Consider the following 18,584-nt stretch of genomic DNA (forward strand, 5'->3'; position numbering starts at 1 on the left):
AAACAGAAAATATTGTGCATATTATGGTAAATAAAATATTTCAATTTAATGTCATTGTGCTGTGCATGATTATTTAGGAAAAAGCTATTTCTCTCAATGCAGCATATAAGAATAATACATTGTGTTAAGTATAATTACTAGTGTAAAGCCCTGGCACAAATTACCATGTTGTATATATATTATGCAAGGCCTAGCTCTCTGGAGAAGACTCTATGCTGGGAAACATGGAAGATAAGAGAAGAAGATGGCTAGTAGCAAAGTGGCTGGACTAAAGTTACAGTGGCCAGGGATGTACCATAAAAGATCTGAAAACCCAGGTTAGCGGAGAAAATCTCCATGGTGGCTGCTATGAGTTGAAAACTATTTGATGACATATCAAAAAAAAAGCCAGGATGTACTTTCAGAACATAGATTTCAAACCAGAATCTGAGAACTTTAAAATCAATCAATCATCATCATCATCATCATCATAGTTTGTTAAGGGAAGCATACACGCCTGGAAATTTACTTTTGCTTTGTAAAAGTTTAGATTTTTGACAAGGAATAAAATGTGCTGAAGTGTGAAACAGGCTGCATTCAGATTGGTTTTAGTCTGGAGAAATTGACCTGTCTTCAGCATGGAAGAATTATCCCCAACACTTAGACGGATGGATACTTTTCATTTAGACAGAGTACCTTAAAAATAAAACGAAATACTACCTAAGGAAGATTCCAGTCATCCTATTTATTGGTGCGTTGACTTCAGTGAGCGATAAACAAGGAGACAGCCAAAGCCCCGTCATAGGAATGGCGTTGGAAATAAATGGGGCCAGTCAAATCAACCTTTTGCCCGCGGGCTGCTTCGAGTCTTAGAAAATCTTGAGTTATGGGACTGGCTAGCTTATAACAGGTGTTCAACCTCCTCCCACCTCTCCTCCTCCCTGGGTGCAACCCCGCTTTTTTTTTTTTTTAATGACCAGGGAGCATTTGTTCCAAAGTCCCAAAGCGGAAAGCCGCTCCCGCGTGCAACTTCAGGGTGACAGAGAACTCCCCTTCGGCGTCTTCCCATTGGCAGAAAGAAGTCGGCTGGAAGCCCAGCCCCGCCCCGCCGCCCTCGGCTCGCCACGAGCAAAGCCAAGCAAGCAAGAGCAGGCGGGCGAGTCCCGTTTAAGGGCAGTCAGAGCTGCGCGCATTCAGCCGCGCGCAACCGGAGGGGAAGGAGCCGGCGGCATGCGCCTGGCTCCCAGGTAGAAGAGCAAACCGCTCCTGGCCTTCGTCGTCGTCTTTTGCGACCAGCGTGCTGACGACCCCCGCCTTGTGACGGTAAGGCTTTTAAGGATTCCGCCTTTTGCTTTTTTTTGCGGGCGGACGGGGGGGTTGTGTGTGGAGCGTGGGATCTTGAAGCGTCTCCGGCAGCTGGGATTTTTCCGCGCGCGCGGACGGCCGGGCGCCCTTCCAGGAAAGGCAACGTTGCCGACAGAGGCAGCTTTCCCGGTCAATTCTCTCGGTGGTCCGGAGCGCGGCTTACGCAGGTGGCGCTCGGTTGGGAGGCGCTGGCGAGCCCAGGTTAAGGTGGTTCGATCCGCCCGGCGCGAAGGCTTTGCGCGCTCTTCCAACCTTCAGAATTGTATCGCCAGGCGCGTTTCACTTGCTTCGCGGGGGTGTTCTGTTGGGCTTTAAAACAAAATAAAACAAAACAGGATGTGAGAGAGCTGACCCAAAGTCCTCCCCCCCCCCCATCCTGACAGAGGCGGAAATGAAAGCAGATCTGCGGTTTGGGCTTCGGTGGTGAAATATTTCTCGTTTCGGAGTTCCCTAATGGGCGGTATGCGATTCTTTTTAAGTGCAGGTGGTTTCTTGATGCTCCCTCCTCCACGTTTCTTATAGTGTTTTTTTTTAAAGAAAGAAATAACGATATAGCTTTAAAAGCCTATGGAGAGGTTCAATCGGTCTGCCTGCCTGCCTGCCTTTCTACCTACCTTTCTATCTGTCTGTCTGTCTGTCTATCTAAAAATTTTGGGATCTTGCAGACCTACCGTTTTGTTTCCTTCAACTGTTTTGTGTTGAAGATAAGTGGAATTTAAAGAAGGCCCCAGGACAGTGAGGTTTCTCTGTTGGGAGGATGAGGAAACCTTTCTTACACAATGTGGAATTTGATCTATTCGGAAGTAAAATGTGTTGAATTCATCTTTTGGGTAATTGCAGATTGCAATGCAATGGAACAGATTTTCTTCTGGCATCATAAAGAGTCTGCTTCTGTAGACATGTGAAGGGTAGCAGTGCATAGGTACCTGTGTGGAACGTATTTGTATAGATACAGTACTGAGAAAAAGAAATTCTGTACCAATTATCTCCAGTTCTCCTTCCCAGAATGTTTTGATTTTCAATTCATATATTGAGTACTGAGTTTGGGTAAATGATCTACACTTTGGACTCAAGAAAGTACCATCTAAAGAGGATGGAGGGAGTACTGTTTTCCCCAGCTTAGAGTGTTGTGATTTGCACCACATTATTCTTTTCCATCCTTCTTTGGGTATGAATTCTGGAGCTTGGACTGGAGCTCATAAAGAGCTTGCAGAGTTGAGGAAAGATGCTGCGTATTTGGGCATTATTTCTTAGATTAATCCTTAGTTTACAAATCCTTACATGATTAAAGGTTTATTGCACAGTTAAAAATGTGGTGTGTGCCTTAAAATTTCACTGTTCTTAGGCTTTTCTAAATAGTCTTAAGGGAGTTATGTTGCTTCTACAGTAGTTTTAAGGAGTTATACTGTTGCTGATTGAAAAGACTAGAAGTTAGTAGTAGAGTTTGTGGGGAAAATGAGATGTGGTAGATAAAGAAACTGGCTGGGTGTGGAAGGGAAGTCAGAGGCTGCTTATTGGCAGCTGTTGAGGTTTATGAACACGTTGGTCCAGTTATGGGTGAAGAAAGACAGCCTAAACAGAGTACAAACCATAAAGGCATCCTCATAATAACCTTATAAGAAACATCCATATACTGTAATGATAAGCAAACAAAACAAAACATGTTGAGGACACTTTACTTCAAGTAGAATGTCTTCTCTATGTTTTCCATACTACATAATACCTTCTTGAGCTTTAAGAAACTGTGCTTATATATGGTAATTTTCAAGGTCTTCTTTCACATGACTTGAAAATCCAAGGTTAATGGAACTTCGTTTTCCTGTATTGTGAGCTCATTGAACCCTAGATTAATCACATGCATTGCGTTTGGTTCAGTATGCTAAGCTAAAATATGGTGAAGTAGCTTTTGATTTAATGAATTGCACTAACCCAGCCTTGGTAAATCTTCCTATCAGTATGGTTCTTTGCCACGGATATGCTATGAATCACTATGAAACAGTGTGCCTATTTAAGGAGATGTATGCCTGTGCAGTCAAGTGGGGAACGGACATTAGACTTTGAATTTCTTCTATGAATTCACTTTGGATCCTCCTCCACATAACTGTTATTTGGAATGAAGTGCCAGAATAGATCTGTGGGTGACTGTCAGCTTAAGTTATAATAGTCTAGGAAGAATGGAACAGGGCACCCTATACTTTCTAAAGTTTTCTCAAGCATCCCTGTTTTATTGTACCAAACTTTGTACTTTCTCTTTCATATATTCTTTCAAATAGCTACAGGTACTATGGCCCCTGGAGGCACAGCATGTTCAAAATTGCTGATCTTCTTTATTTGAAACGCACAAAGGAATCAACACTGTTTATTCCAGACACTTTAATAAAGACTTCATTCTTAACTAAATGTACAGCAGATACCAGTTACTTCAATAAGAACTGATCACCCTATATTTTTACGAAAAAATAACAAATAAGGCTAAAGTTGATTAGGTGCTTCTATTTTAAATCTCACAGCCACCATAGAAAAATAATAATAAAATGGAAGCTGCCAAAAACAATGGGCTTTGGTTTGGTTTGTTTAAATTCTATTTTTTAAATAGTTTTAAATTCTTTTTTTAATATGTAAACTCTTACTTTTTTCCTTTCATGTCTGCTGTTGTCTTTAATGGAAAAAAAGTTTACTCAATGAGCAATGCAGTTGCAGTGCTTGCTCAACATGAGGCATGTCAATATATGTGTGTGTGTGTGTGTGTGACTGTGTAATACTATCACAGCAATCTGTAATTTCAGTTGTGACTGCTGTGTTTGCTTTATTAGATCTTCAATATACTGTATTCAGCTCATGTTGGGCCTAATTAAAAAAGGTGTCTGATATTATCCCAGTTCTGAACTGTGGATTGCTGCTTATTAGAGTATTTGTTTAGTTAGTTGTATTGTCTGCAATTCTAAGTTACACCCAGGCAATTTAAACATTCATTTCTTTTCACAAATGAGATCCCTCAGAGAGATTTCTTTTCTTGTATTGATCATCTTTGGACTCACCTCAAACATTTTGTCCCTGGGAGAATCCTTGCTGTGGGACTAGTGATCTTAGGTGGTACTACATTTGACTGGTATCTGTATTTAGATGTCAGCATGTTTTTATAGAGTAGCTTTTCTCGGTTGGGGTTCCTCAAGAAGTCACTAGGGATTCAGTAAAGGTTTGTGATTTAAAGAAAATCAATTTTCAAACTTTATGTGCCACATGATGCTAACACTCTTAGGAATTGGAACTTTTACATGCTGTGATGTAACAGCTGGCTTGCAAATTTGCTGTTGTTGTAAACATTGTGTAGGTTGGGAGTTGTATTTTAAAATACATACATACATACATACATACATATCTTTGGTTATTCGGGTTTTCTCCTGCGTAAAATTGGAAGTATCTAGGCGACGTTTCGATGAAGTCTCATTCATCATCTTCAGGCTTGTGTCTTCGGCTTTGTGCTTTGGAGTAATGTGAGCTTGCAGCTGCTTCTTCCTTTTAACTGCTAGTGGGGGTGTGACTTGATTGGGTGGGGACTTGGCTGGCTGGGTGGGGGTGTGTTCTCATTGGTTGGGGTTTTGGCTGTGTTCTGATTGGTAGGGGGATTGGCTGTGTTCTGATTGGCTGGGGGGTGTTCTGTTCAGGTGGGGGCTTGGTTGTGCTCAGGTTAGTCTTAGTTGCTGGGGGATTTGAGCTGGTGAGCTGTGATCCTGTTGTTTGGCTTCGCGTTTGTGGTCGTGCCACATCTTCATGATGGGCATCAGTTTGCTTCATGTATGGGTCGGAGGGGTGTGAAGCTGATAGTGATGCAGCTGCGGTACAGCTTCTGGTCCGTGGTCGTGTCTCATCTTCTGTGTGGGTGTGAGTCTGCTTTCTATGTGGAAGTGTGGTGGTAGCATCTTGTGTGGCCCTCGTGGGTGTGGGTCTGGTGTCATTCTTCATGTTAAGTACTCATTTGTTAATGAGGGCAGGTTTCCAAATGGCTGGTAGGTGGGAGGTATCTTGTTTATTCATGCTGTGTGGGAATTTTTCTATCTCTATGGCTTCTCTGATTATTCTGTTGTTGAAGTGTTCAGTTTTGGCGAACTGACGCCCACCATGAAGATGTGGCACAACCATGAATGTGAAGCCAAACAACAGGATCACAGCTCATCAGCTCAAATCCCCCAGCAACTAAGACTAACCTGAGCACAACCAAGCCCCCACCTGAACAGAACACACCCCAGCCAATCAGAACACAGCCAACCCCCCTACCAATCTGAACACAGCCAAACCCCCAACCAATGAGAACACGCCCCCACCCAATCAGAACACAGCCAAGCCCCCATCCAATCAAGTCACACCCCCACTAGCAGTTAAAAGGAAGAAGCAGCTGCAAGCTCACATTACTCCGAGAAGCACAAAGCCGAAGACACAAGCCTGAAGATGATGAATGAGACTTCATCGAAACGTCGCCTAGATACTTCCAATTTTACGTGGGAGAAAACCCGAATAACCAAAGATCCATATACAAATACCACGAAACCTCAGAAAGCATGCATATATATATATGTATGTTTTCTGAGGTTCTCATGGTATTTGTACATATATATATATATATATATATATATATATATATATATATATATATATATATATATATATATATAACAATTTTTATGCTAAGGTTCCTTGAGACCTGAAAATTATTTCAAGGGTTCCTCCAGAGTAAAAGATTGAGAAAAGCTGCTACAGACAATGATACATTAATTGGGAGCCATGTTATGCTGTGTGCAGTAATGAACCAGAGATGCCCTGGACTACAGTGCATGACATAGTCCTTGATGGCTAAATCCTAAATATGTTTATTAGAGCAGAAAGTAGACTAATAGTTCAAATACAGGTAGTCCTCAATTTATGACCACAATTGAGCTCAAAATTTCTGTTGTTAAGTGAGACATTTGTTAAGTGAGTTTTGCCCCCATTTTACAAACTTTATTGCCACCGTTGTTAAGAGAATCACTGCAGTTTGTAGTTTAGTAGCATGGTTGTTAAGTGAATCTGGCTTCCCCATTGACTTTGCTTGTCAGGTCACAAAAAATGATCCCATGACCTTGGGACCCAGCAATGGCCAAGCATCTGAATGTTGATCACATGATCATGGAGATGTTGCAAAGGTCATAACTCTGAAAAAAACGATCATAAATCACATTTTTCAGTGTTGTGGTAACTTTGAACAGTCACTAAATGAACTGTTGTAAGTCAAGGATTACCTGTATGAGACTAGGATTGTGACCTAGTATTCTGATCCTGAAGTCAGCACTAGCAGCACTAATATAACATTATGGCTTTCTGTTTTTAGATTTTTTTAAAAAGTTTTACCATAGTGCAGGAACTGCAGAGCTTACCTAGTAAGCAATTTATATGCAAGTGCAGCAAGTAAGTAAGGTTGATTTATAATTGGCACACAGACCAATAATCACAGCCAAGAAGATGATTCCATTTGAACACGGAATCCGAACAACATTCTTGTTACTGGAGATGGCCACTCAGAGTCCGAGTGAATGAGAGTCTTGGGAGCAAAAACATTCTTGCTTTAATTATGAGTAGTTGTTGACAGTGTCATTTAAGATTTTGCATAAAGTAAAATTAGCATAATATGAATTAGTGAAATTGAATTTTGGAGTGAAGACATGCCTGTCCCCCCTCCTTCCCTGCAAATTAGGCACTACTGCGCAGCAAGTTTCTAAACCTGTTTAATGTGGTTCCTGATTATTATATATGAAAATAAGACTTGCAGGGCTGGCTTTCCAAGGATACTAAGCTCTAATTATCAATGCAAAGTATAGTTACTTAGAAAAAGTGATATAAGAAAAGTATTCTTTTCTATTTGTGGCTGAGTTGCTTGATAAATGTAGTTAAAAAAAAACTTGTATGAATAAATTATAAATAAAATGTATTCAGATGCATAGCTATAGGTATCCATAACAAGCTACAAATCTTTCTTTTTATAGATTTTTAAATTATATTTGTTAAATTTACTTGTTGTCTATGTCACCATGGGGGGGTACTCTTAAGTGGCTTTCAATTATATGAATAAAATTAATACATAATAATATACTTCTTTTTATCTTGTCCCTACTTTTTCTTTTGTATCAGGCCTATTTGTTTATATTTTTTTTATTACAGTTTATCACATAAGTCTGCAGCCTGCAGCACTAAAATTATTGCGTTCCTCTGCATTAAATATATATAAAAGAGCAAAAGAAATTTGCATAATACTATAACAAGCCGATATAGGTGTATAGCCTAGACATTGGAGATAAAAATCATTAAGGAAGTAAATATAAATAAAACTTCAAGCAAGTGCTTTTTCTGCCTCAATGTAACATGTGATCTAGTTCCATAGAAGCAACAAAGCTATAATTTGAAACCACGTTTTCTCTTTGTGATCCTGTTTTTTGTTTGTTTATTCAATTTGCATCTCAAAAAAGTGACCTTGGGCAGTGAACAATTGTGAAACTAAGTAAAGCCAAACATAATAGAAATTTATATCGATATAAAGAGCTACTGAGAGAAATTATAACCATAAATAAAAGCAGGACCCTTAACATACTTGGGGTCCCAGGATTGGGCACATAATCAGGCTTTCAAGGTTTATGAAAGGCCAACAGGGTCGAGGCCATCCTAATTTCTGAAGGGAGAATGCTCCAGAGGGCAGGGTAAGACAATGAACTGATACTGGGAAGAGATCCAGGTTCTACTCATCCTTCAGCCACAGCCCATGAGCCACTCATTTTGTCTCAACCATACTATTTCACAAGGTTGCTGTATGGGGAAAAATAGGAGGAGGAAACACTGTATATCCATGATGGCAAACCTATGGCACGCGTGATAGTGGCATGCAGAGCCATTACTGCTGGCACGCGAGCCCTCGCCCAGAGCAGGTCTACTGCGCATGTGTGCGTGCTGCGTGCCCAACAGCTGATTGTCAGGTATCTGGCGTGCATGCGTGGGGAGCGGGGGTGAGTAGGATGCACAGTGCATGCGGCGGGATTGCTCATGCATGCGCAGGGGGCGTGGGGGGGACCTGCACTCATTGCCTTCTGGGTGCTGGCATGTGAGTGCATGCATGAGACCGCACGCACAATTATCATCACAGGAGCCCAAAAAGGTTAGCCACCACTGTTGTAATATCTTGAGTTTCCAAATGAAACAGGATGCAAATTGAATAGGTAAGAAGTTTTCAGAAATAAAATAAAAAGCAAATTTATTGTTCAACTTGAAAAGATCCTTTGAAATTAGCTTTTCCCAATACTAAATTGTAAGTCTGTTGTTACAGGTAGTCTTTGCTTAATGACCAGTCACTAAGCTCAAAGTTTAAAGTTACAGTGGACCTTCTCAGAGCTACTTGTGACCCATTTCCAGAGGTTCTGATGGCTGCATAACTCCCTCCACAGTCAGATGATCTCATTTTGGATACCTGGCAATTGCCTAATGTTTACCTCTGTTTGCAGTCATGTGATTTGCAGTGTTTTTTGCCAACATTTACTTCCAGTTTCCACCAGAAATGCTTATTGAAGAAAATGGATTTGTTCAATGGCCAATGACTGTCATAGTTATGTGACACACATAACAACTGCCATGACTAAAGGCCATAATTACGATCTCAGTTATGGTTGTAAGTCAAGGAATACCTGTAGTAAAACTGTGTTTCTACTTGGATACAGGTGTTATTATTTAGTAATGTTTTTACTTTTCTTCTGCTGAAACAAGTGTTATTTAAACTACTTGCTCTAATTATTAGTAGGTATAACTTGGTAGCCTCAGAGCTCCTTTTTGATATATCTACCCAAATTTCTCTGTTCCTTTCTTCTTGGTTGACAGATGGAACAATTAAAGCATCATGCTTTTCCATGCTACATACCCTCATCTGGCTGAGAAGAGACAGTTTTATCACTGGCTGAGTGACAGGTTCTATTTACCCAGCACTGTAATCTGTGATATGAAAAGTTGGAGATATTAACCTCTCCAAGAACTACTTTGGACTTCTTTATCTTTCTATACAGCTTGGTTGTTCATACAGCTGCAGTCTTTCTTCTAGTGCAGGGCTGTCAAACTAATGGGCCACATGCATCATGTGCTGGCCATGCGCACACCCGGTTTAGTGAAGGGGCGGGGAAAGTCCTGATACATCACGTGACAACGCTGTGATGACGCGAGTTGGACACCCCTGTTCTAGTGAATAGATCACTGGTATCCTCACCTGAATCTGATATTTAGACTGGACTCCACAACCTGAATTGTTTTTTGGACAATTTGAAAAATAGAGAAATGAAAATCAAACTATATAGTAACATCTGTAGACCCTGTAGTATGGAGGCCTAGGTAAGGAATCAGCTCCTTTCCTTGCTCTCCCCCTTAAAGAGAAAACAATCTCACAAGGAAAAACAAAATGAAGCTTCATTCTTCCAAAAAAGGGAAAGAGATAAAGATCCCTTTTTGGATTTAAGTAGTTATAAACAAAACAATAGTAAAGGAGATGAAATGGGTGCCTTGCAGAAAACTATAAAGGAAAATAGAAGGCCCTGAAGCTTGTCTTTTAGTTGGAATGTCCTCCATCTTTTTGAAGTTGTTTCTTTTACCAGAGGAACCCTGTTACTGATTTTTTTTTCCTTTCCCTTGGAGAATTGTTTGCGCTTTCCTAAAAGACAAAAGCCCTTCTGCCTGGAAACCTGAGGGATTGGAGAAAAATATCCTTTTTGCTATATAAAAAGAAAGCACCTCTTCCTCATGAAGATGTAGATTAAAATCATGTGTCAGATCTGGCTGACAGTAAGTTTGTGATACCTGTCCATTCACTCCATGTACATTACAAAATTCTTTTTCATATCTGCCTGCTTATTGGAGGGTATCTCACACAGTGCTAGGTCATGATTTTTTAATTTTGTTGTGTTGAACAAGCAGAGATAAATACTAAACACATAATGGAGCCATCCATTATGCTAACCTAAAGATATCTGACTATATTATGGTTTAGTCATAAAATTACATATGCTTCATTGCACCTAAAATCTATCACTCATACATTTAATAGGTTAGTTCTGGAAATTGATAAAATAAATTCCGGGTATACAAATCTTCTCATCTACTAGTCACTAGACCTTGAAAGTTATTCCTGAGGATTATTTGAGGGATATATGCCTCCCCAAAGACAACTTTGATTACGCCAATGGACTAATATTCTAGATCTGTGTTGGCAAACCTATGCCCCGTGTGCCGGAAGTGGCACTCAGAGCCATTTCCCCTGGCACGAGAGAGGTTGCCCGGAAGAGCCCCACTGTGCATGCGCGCTGCTGCCACCACCCGATGGCTGATTGTTGGGTATCTGGTGTGCATGCGCAGATGCATGGCGTGTGAGAGGGGCCACATGCACATGTGCAAAAATGCACGGCCCTAGGGGTGAATCGCAGGCACAGATGTGCAGCACACGGGGGGAATCGCATGCATAGACATGCAGCACGTTAAGGGGAGTCTCGCGCATGCGCAGGGGTGTGGTGGGGCCCCAGCATGCATTGCCTTCTGGGTGCTGGCATGCGAACACACACAAGCAAGTGCAAGTGCAATTATCAGCACAGGAGATGAAAAATATTAGCCACCACTGTTCTAGATTGTGGGTCATTGGACTTCTGCCATTATGAGTTACTTTGACCATGATGCAAACCAAACCTCCTGAAATTGTTTAACAGGCTGGTTGATTAGTTTTTTTCATTTATTTCTACAAAAACTTTGATAATCCAGATTAATGTCTATGAATTCATATGTTAAGTGGTCAGTGTGTTAATGTTTCCCTCCAGTATTATTAGTCTGCATGCAAAGAGAAAATTGGGTTAGGAAAAAAAATATGGTCATGTCTAGAAAATAATTGATTTGATGATGTTATCTGGGTAACGAAGGTTTCTTATCTGGTTTTATGCTATAATTTCCTCCTGATTTTCCAGAGGCAAATGGCTTTTGTGAGACATTGGGTGTGAAACACCAACTTTTTGGCAATCATATCTGTTAACCAGCTGTTGGGGTGCTATGGAGGATTAATGTTGAGCTTAAACAATGTCAGTTGTGTCTGTAACCCAGAGTTACAGAGAAGGAAAGTACAGATGAGATGGGGAACAGTTTCAAACATAACTTTGATCATTATGGCTTTTGGACCTATATGTAGTGCTAAGTTCAATGTCTGATAGCAGTCAGGATATCACTTAAAGAACACAATGTGAGCAAAATTTCCTGTAAAATTTAGAAATAAAAATATGAATTTTAGTAACATTAGAATCTAGTAGATATATTGGAGAGCTTTCAGATAATTCAAATGTTGAAGTATTTGTTTCTGTAATGTATGCTAAGGTGTTGGAAGTCACTATTGCAAAATGTAGCAATGGTTTTAAAAAGAAGTATGATAAATTTCTTCAGTACATTTTCTCAAAGATGAAATTTTCAATATATGCCTGTATGTTACTTTAAGTATTGTCTATGAAGTAGGATGCCTCTAAATACCAGAGGATGGAAAACTCAAGTGTGTATTTGTGGACTGTTGAAGGAAATGCATGTTGGAATGGACCTTGTCTGATCTAATATATTATATTATACGTAGTCCAGATTTATGACTACAATTGAGTCCTACATTCCTGTTGCTAAGCCACTGACCACTGACTATGGGAAACAGGCTCCGAGATCGAAGAATCGCTCCTTAGGCTATAAAGAGCCCTGAGTGAAGTCAGCAAAGAAAAGGGCAGCCTCTGGCCACACGATCAGCTGGCTGACACTGGTATCGGTTTGCCGATCGCTTTTTAAACCGCTCAAACTGCAGGTGTGGGGGAGGTCTACAGACACTGCCCAACTTGCCTGAACAGCGCTCTGGCAACGCTGCTCCCAACGTTGCAGGAGAGAGAGAGAGAGCCCTGCTCTCCTGGAAGAGCAGCTGTCCAGATCCTGGAAGCTGCTGAAGTGAGGAAAAAAAGGTACTGAAGATTGCTGGTGAGTGCTATCTACAGAACCTCAGCTGGCTGATGCTGTTATTGGTTTGCCGATCGATTTTTACGACCGCTCAAACCGCAGGCATGGGGGAGATTTACAGACGCTGCCCAACTTGCCTGAACAGCGCTCTGGCAACGCTGCTCCCAACATTGCAGGAGAGAGAGCCCTGCTCTCCTGGAAGAGCAGCTGCCCTGGGAGCTGCTTGAAGCGAGGAAAAAAGGTACTGAAGATCGCTGATGAATGCTAACTAACAGAACGCTTTCAGAGACACAGCTACTGACTGAAAGGAGCTGAGTCAAAAGCTGGGGTAACTTCCGGGGGCTGGCTTTTATATCTTAGTACAGACTCAGCTAAATGACATCATAGGAAGGAGTCAACCCATCCTGGGCTCTCGATGCAGCATGGAGGAGAATCATGAACACAGACTGCTAGTTTAATACTCATATTAAAGTTTTGTTTTTTGTTTTTTTGCTGAAGGGAACTTGTTATCAACCTTCACAACAAGCTGCCGGCTCCTTCTCTATAACCTCTACTCTCTACCCTCCTTTATCTGAATACTGGGAGTCTGGATTCATTTATTTGAAATGAAAAAGTTCTACTCAGGGAGGTGTTTAAAGCTGCAGCCACCTACCCTTAAGTTCCTATCCCTTGGAATCTGGTGGGTCATAGGAAATTATCCTTCCCCAAAAGGAACCAACTTTTAAATGAATGGCTCCAGTTTTTCCTTTTCAGCCAGGATTGCCAAGCTCAAGCAGTTTTGGAACATTAGGTGCTAGATCAGGGGTAGTCAACCTTTTTATACCTACCACCCACTTTTGTATCTCTGTTAGTAGTAAAATTTTCTCTAACCGCCCACCGGTTCCACAGTAATGGTGATTTATAAAGTAGGGGACAAAAGCCCTACTGCCCACCATGAAAGTTGGAACGCCCACTAGTGGGCGGTAGGGACCAGCTTGGCTACCACTGTGCTAGATGATTGGAGTAATGAAGAAAATAAAGAATTTTTGTTTCAATAAAAGCAACAAAGTAATGATTTCAGAGCCCAGTGTAATTGTAACCAGCTAATAAGGTTGAGATTTGCATTCAAAACTTAGCACTCAGATCTGTAAATAGTCTGAGTTAACAAAATAATATAGAAACAGACAACTCAATATCACTCACATCGAGGCACGCATCTCCTCCCCTGGCCTCTCATGACTGTGGGGATGCTGAAACAGTCGTAAGTGTGAAAAATGGTCATAAGTCACTTTTTTCAGTGCCATTGCAACTTTAAATGGGCAATCCACACAAGCAAAGTACCAGCAAAGGAGGGGGGAAAAACTCCAGAGAAATTCCTGAGACAGGAAGTCTAGTCCTGCCAAGAATGTAGTAAGGGTTAACGGAGAGGCAGTTTCTGTAAGCAACACCAGAATGTTTCCTTCTTGCCTTCCTTACAGGATTAGGCCGGTAATTTCTTCTAACACCCGGTTCTCTGAAATGCTAGAATGTTAACAACCAGTTCTAGCGAATAGGTGCGAACTGGTAGAATCCCACCCCTGGTATTAACTGAAAGATTATATTTGAAAAACTGTTTGTGATGCTTACAAGCCACCCATCTCACAAAATGTGACAAATACTATATACTTACCGATCCCTACTTTATTATTACCATTGAAAACAATACTTAATGACACAATATAAATTATTTAAAGAATATGACATTTCCTGTGTTTTCCATTTTGCATCATACATTCACTTATTTTAACATCTAGAGGCATAACAGGAAATAATTTGTAATTGGTTTAATATTACTTCACATTATATGATTATTTTTTTCTTTTTTGAAGCTCATCTTCCCCCAACGTAATGTTTGATATTGAAGATGAGGTTAGTGTTTTTTTGTGACACAAAAGATTAAGTTAACAGGTTATGAAATGGGAGAACTTAAATAAATCATACAGATTTTCAAGGTTAATCCATATGGTATTTACTACATGACAGTATAATTGGTTGAAATTATGTTTACAACCAGAGGTGGTATTCAGCCAGTTCTGACAGGTCCTGGAGAACCAATAGCAGAAATTTTGAGCAGTTCGGAGAACCGGCAAGTACCACCTCTGACTGGCCCTGCCCCCATTTATTCTCTGCCTCCCGAGTCCCAGCTGATTGACTGGGTCTTCTTTTGTTGCCCTGCACAGGAGAACAGAGCTGGAAAGCAGGTTAGTGGGGTGGGGAGGAGATTTTGGAGATTTTACATGGAGATTTTACAGTATTATCCTTCCCCTACTACGTCCACCATGCTACACCACGCCTACCAAACCATGCCCACAGAACTGGTAGTAAAAATTTTTTGAATGCCACCACTGTTTACAACCTACTTCTTTTAAGAAAGAACTTCCAATTAGTATTTCCATTTTAAAAGTTATGGTTGCTCTGCGAATGAATCCACACACAGACGTGCTTTGCTTTTCAATGCTTAGCAACAGGCTCACCTTTATGACTTTTTGCAGTACCCCCCCTGCATGTGATTTGCAATGTTTTTGTCAGTTTCCAGTTTACTTCTGGTTTCTGGTAAAAAACACCATTGGAGAAAATTGATACACTTATGACTGCTGCAAAAAATGTCAGGAAATCAGCTCTGGTCATGTGACGCCTTACCTCATGATGGCAACAAGTTATGATTGTAATTCTGGGCTCAATTATGGTCGTAAGTTAGGGATTACCTGTATAAACTCTTTTCAGCTGTCCTTGTTCGTCAGGATGTTTATTAAATTACTAAAAACCATGGATTAAATTGTAGGAATGAGTGCGTGCCCTATGAGTGCCTTATGTGTGAGCTACAATGTTTTTAGAGAAAATTCCAAGCATTATAGTAGAACTAGACACTGCCCTCTATAGAGTGAAGCTGCCAGCCTTCAAAATGCCAAGGGGATAATAAAGATTTCTGGACATTAAAAACTTTCTTTTTCATAAGCAGGAAGGGAGAGAAAAAGAATAAGGGCAGGATCTGGAAGAGGGAGGAGACTGCCTGGAATTAAAAAGAATCTAAAGTGAAACTTCAACAAGACTTCTAAAAGATACATATTAACTGAAACTTTGCAACTAAATAGTAACCCCAGGAAGAGAAAGTGAAAAAAAAAGAGCAAAAAAGAAACAGCTTGCGTGTATTTGGATTATTTGGTGATCTTTGGATTTTTGGTTATTATATTTGAATGACTAAAATCAACTGGGTGGTGGTTTAAAAATTTATACAATGGCACCACTTCTGGATGAATTGAAAATGGAACTTAAAAAGTACAAAGAAGATACACAAGAAGGGAAGGGTTCTTTTGGCTTCGTCTTTCAATTTTTAGAAATTCTCTCTGTAATACAGTCAAGCCCTTTCCAGCACGCGCGATCCACCGCCGCTACTTTGCACCTTGCAAATGCAAAATCCCGGGGTTTTTGCATTTGCAAGGTGCAAAGCGGTGGGGGCGGATTGCGCATGCTGGAAAGGGCTTGACTGTATTCCGGGGGGAGAGAGATCGAGATCATAAGAATGGCTCTTGCTTTTTTCGCCAGCCCTGGGCACTGGGGGCTTGCAAGGGAGAAAGTGACTCCTGCCTCCCACAGTCATCATCATCTTCTTCTTTTGGGTCAGTAAATCAATTAATTTGGGAAACGATCTCACTATCATGAAAGTCAGTGTTCTCTGCCTGTGGGGCGTTTGGAAGAAAATGCCCTGCGGCATATCCACGCGCATGTAAGGGGAATCAGAAATCCCCACGTTCAACAACTAGCACGGCAGAAGAGAAAACGCAGATATGAGCAAATACTGGGAAAACCTGATTGATCAGAAGGAAGAAGGCAAAAGAGGGAGGGGTGGTGGTGGACGGAGGTCCCACTGGTATTTGTGAAACATTCGGCAGTGCTTAAAGTCAACGTCCTCGCTCCCACCCACCCACCCACCCAAAGCCACGAAGTCCCCCAATCGCACAGCCTAGAATCGCCCTCCCCTCAGGGGGCAGCAACGAGCTTCTTGTCTCAGGAAACGCCGGGCGTTGTTGCTGCCCCCTGAGGGGAGGGCGATTCTGGGCTGCGCGATTGGGGGACTTCGTGGCTTTGGGTGGGTGGGTGGGAGCGAGGACGGACGGAGTCCGCGAAGTGGGGCTTGCCTGCCCTTGCTGGCTGCCTCTGCTTCCTTAGGGGCGAGGAAGGGGGCTCATCTGGACCAAGGGTGAGTCTCCCCCTCAGTTTCCCCTGAAGGATCTTCCGTCGCTTTTGCCTTCTCCCTACGTCTTCCCTCTGCTAAAATCCCTCCCCCCACACACTTATTTTCAGGCAGATAGATTTTGTGTCTGAGCATTCTCAAATGACGGTGGGTCTTTCCCCCCCCTAAAAACAGTTAAAAAAAGAAAAAAACAATATATCCTCATGCAAGAACTTTTCTGCTTCCGATTACCCCCATGTTTACAAGTTGCAAAGGAAACACGGAAGCAGGGAAGCGGTTGCCCAGCTCTGGAACTCCACACCATTTTTTTTTCAGAGGGGAATCTCACTCGAATATAAGCCGAGGGTTTTTTTTTTTTCAGCACAAAAAATGTGCTGAAAAACTCGGCTTATACTCGAGTATATACGGTAATGTTCAAGATGTTAAGACTTTAATGAATAGTAATATTAATGATAGAATTGAATTGGAATGGAATGTTTTAATTATATACATTTATAATTTTTTTCTTTTTTTAAGAATACAGTGTGTATTTTAAGAATGTACCAAGCAGAATCTGAATGGAAGTTATGTATTCTATTGAATGTTACAACTTTAGGGAAAAGATATAAAGGCGTCATACTCCAATCAGTAACTACAGGAGAAATTTTGTTTAATGAGAAAAGATAATAGATAATTGAAACAGAACAGACAAAAAATATAAATACAATTATTTGAATTGAGATGAGATAATTAAAATAAAATTGAGAAAATTAAAAGAGGGATGAAGCTATGCAGAAAATGTAAAATAGTAATAAGATATGGAATAGAATATAAAAATGAGCATGAACCTGAATTTGTGTCTGTATGAAGAAATGTAACCCGGGATTATGCTGCTTTCAAAAAATATGTTTTATTTGTATTTTTTTTTCTCTTTGTGAAAACTCAAATAAAATTTACAAAAAAAAAAAATTTCATTTTCTTGTACATAACATCCATTTCATTTTCTGTGAAGACTGGTGTGTCAAGCTCATTCTTCCTCATCACCTCTAGAAGAGTTGGACAGCAATTCTTATCTACAATGTTTAGGATAATAGGAATTGTAGCCAAAAGCCTTCCAGGGTTTTTGGCTAGAGAAATTCATATAGCTAGGTAGACTCACGTGGACTTCGGTATTTTAAAAGAATCTGATGGCTCTGATTTTGTATTTGGACTTCAGTGATTAACCAAGGCATTCTGTTTAAAAGAATACAGGGCCAAGCTTTACAAATTAGATACAGCCTTTGTATCTGCTTAAAAGTAAGTGGACTTTGCAGAGTATGTATACATCTTCAGTTGATTAAATGGAGTGACTGTTGAGTACCAATTTCAACTGATAGCACTATGCATAAAGAAGTACTTGTAATGTACTTTTTAAAAATGTGGTTTAGAGACTGATGTGTTAGTAAAAATTTAAAAATACAATAAAAATAGTAATTCTAATGTTTATTGACAGACATTATCTGCACTTGAGCAAATAAAATTAATCATTTTAACCAATCAACAATTTTTTTAGTAATGTTGCAAGTGGAGCCAAATACACTCCATATGTGAGCACTATTTGAAATTGATGGAAACACTATGCTCACCTGCACTACTAGTTTCATCCTGCTTGTAATTCAGATTTCACCTTATTGGATTTTTGTATTAGTTAAATTCCTTAAAAGTTACTATTTCTTAAGAGTTGTATCAAAAGATACACTTTTATATAAGTGATTATATAACTCTTGCTATATCAGGCTCTGAAATACACCTGATGGAAGAAAGATATATCACTGGATGGCTGTTTAAGTTATTTTATCCTCTCAAGCATTTGAGCTATTATTAGTATGCCTTTTTAAAGAAATTATTTTTAACCAGCTTGTATTTTGCCCTTTAGCATTCCAGCATAGAGACAGTGTACAGCTGTTTTAGAATGAAGCTTAAAATCAATTACATGAAACTGCTACACTTCTTTAAATTATTTCCCATGTGAATTATGATGCTGGACAAAATTAGATAATTT

The 18,584-nt window shown here is 40.4% G+C and overlaps 1 protein-coding gene across 4 annotated transcripts in view; it reads left to right on the forward strand.

Moving 5' to 3' along the window:
• The first annotated feature begins 1,086 nt into the window (after positions 1-1,086).
• MICAL2 (microtubule associated monooxygenase, calponin and LIM domain containing 2) overlaps positions 1,087-18,584 on the forward strand; it is a 134,339-nt gene continuing 116,841 nt past the window's right edge. For 3 of the 4 annotated variants that reach the window (XM_026705658.2, XM_087921143.1, XM_087921145.1), the window contains exon 1: positions 1,090-1,302. The gene's annotated coding sequence lies outside the window, so the exon portion shown is untranslated. Of the gene's footprint in view, positions 1,303-18,584 lie in introns of all 4 variants that reach the window. The other variant, XM_087921139.1, reaches the window with a different exon arrangement.

The sequence above is a fragment of the Pseudonaja textilis genome, chromosome 1 (assembly GCF_049901715.1).
Source record: "Pseudonaja textilis isolate UNSWEBS1 chromosome 1, rPseTex1.2, whole genome shotgun sequence".
Classification (NCBI taxonomy): domain Eukaryota; kingdom Metazoa; phylum Chordata; class Lepidosauria; order Squamata; family Elapidae; genus Pseudonaja; species Pseudonaja textilis.